At 37.0% G+C, this 4,751-nt stretch overlaps 1 long non-coding RNA gene across 3 annotated transcripts; it reads right to left on the bottom strand.

Moving 5' to 3' along the window:
* Nucleotides 1–581: 581 nt before the first annotated feature.
* Nucleotides 582–4,088, bottom strand: LOC124881339. Of its 3 annotated transcripts, none has more exons than XR_007041626.1 (10): nucleotides 3,882–4,088; nucleotides 3,520–3,775; nucleotides 3,312–3,377; nucleotides 2,354–2,503; nucleotides 2,039–2,236; nucleotides 1,838–1,943; nucleotides 1,407–1,692; nucleotides 1,191–1,319; nucleotides 978–1,108; nucleotides 582–746 (listed from the first exon to the last, which is right to left on the bottom strand). It is a non-coding gene; the product is annotated as an uncharacterized LOC124881339 (long non-coding RNA). The 3 variants fall into 3 exon arrangements; XR_007041627.1 differs by having other exon boundaries at nucleotides 968–1,108; nucleotides 1,411–1,692; XR_007041625.1 differs by having other exon boundaries at nucleotides 1,411–1,692.
* Between the last annotated feature and the right edge of the window lie 663 nt (nucleotides 4,089–4,751).

The following is a 4,751-nucleotide window of genomic DNA, read 5'->3' as shown; positions in this document are numbered from 1 at the left end:
CTAATTCAATTCAGTTTATTTATATAGCGCCAATTCACAACACATGTCATCTCAAGACACTTCACAAAAGTCAGGAACAGAGCAGAGACACAAAGAGAACAAAGAAGCACTGATCCAGGAGTACTTTCTATAGGAAGGAAAAGTAAATGTTAATGGATGCAGCTCCTTTAGTCGTTTCACCTAGAAAGAAAGAACAGATAAACTCTGAGCCAGTTTTCAAGGTTAGAATCTGAAAAACAGCATATATAATTAGTTACAGTAAAAGCTCAGTCAATTTCCATGTCAAGGTGAGAGAAAGGGTTAAACACTGAAAGACAGGGCCATGTGGATCATCGGTAGAGGGTGAGCATTAAGTTGTTGCCAGCAGAAGCTTGGATGATGTCCCTCTCCAGAAAGGTGTCACAGGTAGACACAGAGTCAGGCCAGGTTTAGCTTCTAGGAAGAGAAAAGAGAGAGAACATAAAGTTAAAAACTGAAATAACAGCAAATAATGCAGAATTAGAGAGTAGTGTGAGAATGTAGCGAAGAATGTGAAAGTGGTCATTATGTCCTCCAGCAGCCTAAGCCTATAGCAGCATAACTACAGAGATAGCTCAAGATAACCTAAGCCACTCTAACTATAAGCTTTATCAAAAAGGAAAGTTTTAAGCCTAGCCTTAAAAGTAGACAGGGTGTCTGCCTCACGGACTAAAACTGGGAGCTTCTTCGTCAGTCATGGTAGGCCAGCTGATGCGGTCCAGAATGCTCTAAACAAACAAACAAACACAGACAGACAAACCAACCTTAGCCAGCTTTCAGCAGAGGAGTTTATCATTTCTGTTTTCTGCTACTTCATTACATTTCAGCAGATTTTCTGCAGTCAACTTCAGCTTGTTTCTGTAAGCTTTTAGTTAAGGAATTCAGCTTACAGCATTTACACAAAATTTTCGCAGGAAATGCAATTTTTCTAGTTTTTTATCAGAACTACCTGTATTTACCTCTGGGGTCAACACAGCAATTGACTTGCGTGGGAAAATAATTTGAGCCACATCCGGACGTTCACTGATCAGGGTCCACAGCATAGTGTCTTTCTTATTTGCTTTATTTGCCTCATGACCCGTCCCATTACCTAGTGAGAAAGAGAAAGCAAATTTTTACTCAGGTAGTGGTTAAAAAAGTACTCAAATGTAGTTTCAAGAATATTGCTTTACTGCATAATGCAGAAGCCTTTCAAAAAGCCATGTTCGATTGTCACTTGTCATCAAAGGGAGATCCCATGCAAGACACAGGAAGTCAACTTTCTCCTTTTCATCAGCTGAGAGTTCAGAGCTGCCTTCAAGCTTAAGGACACAATGTACATAGTTAAAAAAAACGTCTTAAATATATGTTAAAATGTCAATGATGTTCTGTTTGCTGTAAATATATACCAACGTTTGTTTTTTTTCTCCCTCAGATTCTCCCTGGACAGTCATTGATCTCAGCGATTGCAGTTTCCGGTGTCCCTCCACAAAAAATGTGAATAATAGCAGGACTAAGCCCTGTCAGCGGAGGACCGCCATGCAAAAGCAATGGCCAATCATTCTGCCTGCCATTAGAAATAGGTCACGCTCAACCAGAAATGCAGAGGAGGAAGGCACAAGGTGGTCTTGTTCTCCATCAAACAGCCTTGTTACACAAGCATTTCCTGTGTAGACAAATTTTGTTTCTCGGATCCTGTACACAAACATTTAGCAATTTATTGGGTGTAATAGGTATAGTTATATCTTAAATATATTTTCAAAAAAGGGATTATAAATAGTATTAAAGTGATTCAAATGTATGCACAGTTGATAAAAAAAAGCCAATGATGACAGCTTACCAAAATTCATGTTGAAACCATCTTTCAGCCTTTGTATGACTGGATACCAAGAAGCGGTTCACACCCTCCCCGACTGCAGGATCACCTTGTAATTATTGATAATCACCTTGTAATTCAAGACATATAAATGTTAGGGGTTGTTCTTAAGAAAAACAACGTACAAAAACACCATCAAAACTAACCACAATAAAAAAAATGAACCTTCAAGTATGCATTGCAAAGGATTTGCCCGCTCAACACTGGATGCTTTGTAAAATGTAACAAAATCAATGTCTTGTTCTGAGATGGTGGTTCTGAGGTCAATATGCAAATACAGTGGTTTCCCTGATCTGTGAATGCTAAGCACTGTCTCTCTGTATATCCAAACAGCCCTGGCCAAGTCTGGTATGATCTTCCAACCTGTAGAAAAAAAATAAAAAATTAAAGCAGCGAAGCCAAACCAAAGAGGGAATAAACCGAGAAATCAAAATATTTAAACAAAAACTAAAAATATGTTCAACCAAATACACATCCAACCCTCTGTTTTGTTGCCAGTATCAAGATCCTGCATAACTTGCTGGCTGATTTTGAAAACATGTAGTTTGTGAGGATGGGCCTGGTAGTGCTTCTAATCTTGCAACATCCACTGTTCTTCTGTCAAATGGAGCAACTTCCACAGTTGATGGCCTGAAAAAAAAATACAATATATATTGCACACACACATTCTGGAATGCAATCAACATTCTAATATCAAAGTATGGTTTGTACAGTATCTGGACCTGCTAAATTGTAAATGTCTACCAACTGAGATACCTGCAGAGTGAGAAAACCATTAAAACTTCTCCTATAAATTAAGTCCCAATTAATCTGTCAACATTAAAAGTAGAGAATGCGCACTAATTTGTAAGCAGCTCTTATTGACAGATATAGTCCTTCAATAATCTTGCTGATTTAAACTATTCATATTTTGTGTACACACAAAGTGAGAAGGCAAATAGTTGTGAGAGCGTATATACGATTAAAAACACTAATTTCTAATAGCAAAACCTCTTGTCTCCATTTACCTTTCACTGTAACCACTGGCATGCACCTTAATGACATCAGCAGGGTATTCTCCTTGGCATATAGGACATACTGTTTTGGTAGTGACTAGGTTGGCTGAATTAAAAAAATAAGTATAGTGTAATGCTGTTTGCAATTTGTAAAGGCTCCAGTTAAATAAACAAATTTCACCCCAAACCCTAGAAATGCTATACAATAAAAAGACAACAAAATCGGAATAATTAGAAATTGCATGGTCACAACTTTGTGGTAGCTAGGAAATAAAACAAGGATGCAAGTAATTCAGTGCATTTGGATGGAAAAACAGAACAATAAGCATAATACTAATCATCTATTTGTTTTAAGATCAACCAATCCAACTGACAATATTGATTGTTTTATCACTGATGAAAAGAGCATAAACATATATTACTTTCTAAAAGCGTATACTTACATTTGTTGTTATGAATGTTGTAAACAAAAGACACTTCCTGATCTTCCTGGCCATCTCTTGGTTCTCCTGTTTAAAAAAAAAGAAACTTTTAAAAAGAAATAATTCAATCATTGTAAGATAATTGTTCAGTTAGCACTATCTAAAATTTAAAAAGATCTTAAGAAAAAGACAGTTGGATCACTGGAATACAGTGCATAAAAAAACCTACATCTTCACTGTCTTCCATAGCTTTGGTACAGGTCTCTATATGCAGAGCAAGAACTCGTAAGGGTAAAATGTCCCCACAGGTTTTGGCATTTTGCTGAACTCTGGGGCATTATCAAGTAGTGGCTCTGTGTTGATTTCATCTTGAATTGGAATGATGAAAATCATGTGTCTTCCATTATTGGATGCAGTTTTTAGAAGTTTTGTAGTATAGCCTTCAGACTCGGGTGGGACAACAGTAAGTTTTCTCTGGCCACTTCCTCCAATATTTTGAAAAACAAGAAAGTGATTTTAATTTTACACAGCAATTTGAAGAATTAATAATGATGGCCAGCACTCTTGCAACACGAAAGTAAAAATAAATACCTTTTACAGATGTGTCATACAGTGCCAAATAATGCTAAATCTGCTTTCCTGCTGCCTTGTAAAAAAATCCATCCACCAGCCAAGGTCTCCAGTTTAGGGTATTCAGCCAGAAAGGCTGCGGAAATCTTTTTTTCAATATACAAAAAAAAATACAACAAACCAATAGCTTCTTAATAACAAATTATTACAATTGAAATTACATAAAGCAATCACTGCTACAGTTATCAACTGCTTTTATAGATCAAAAAGTCTGGGACAGAATTGTTTTTGTTCAAATGTTGTTCCAATATGAACTGCTAGTAATCAGCGCCAAGTGAGACGAACTCACTCGTGCTCGAACCCTTGTCCTAACAGGGTGTTGTCACAGGGTGGCCCAACAGACCTGGTTATGGGTCTGGAAGTCAAGTCCAACAAAATTATCTTAAAAGTTCATAAAACCAGTATAACCCAGTTCCACTTTAATTAATTATTGTCAGATCGTTTAATTTATAACACTTGATCATAGAAAGTAATTTATGTAAAAATCCATAATACTAATAATTTGCTTATTGTATTGACGATCTTCATTTTGGATTTTTTCTTTTGGATAAAGCTTAAAATAATTCTGTTACGGAGTTTAAACGAAAATTCAACATGGAAGACTCACCATTACCTCCAGCTTCGTCTAATTACTCCTCCATGCGACTCTGCTCCACCAATCAGCGTTAAGTCTGCATTTCTCCCTGGCCAATCACCCTTCAAGCCTCCACTTTAAAATATCTTCATCCTCTTGAGTCACCATTCTCTTAGGTGAAGAAGGCCTGAAAAGGTGGCTGGGACCAGCCTGACAAATGGGTTCATCGACACATTATTACTTAGAACATGAGATCT

This window comes from Girardinichthys multiradiatus, chromosome 14, assembly GCF_021462225.1.
Source record: "Girardinichthys multiradiatus isolate DD_20200921_A chromosome 14, DD_fGirMul_XY1, whole genome shotgun sequence".
NCBI lineage: Eukaryota > Metazoa > Chordata > Actinopteri > Cyprinodontiformes > Goodeidae > Girardinichthys > Girardinichthys multiradiatus.
Note: the sequence above shows the minus strand (reverse complement) of the source record. Positions and strands in the feature narration are given on the sequence as shown.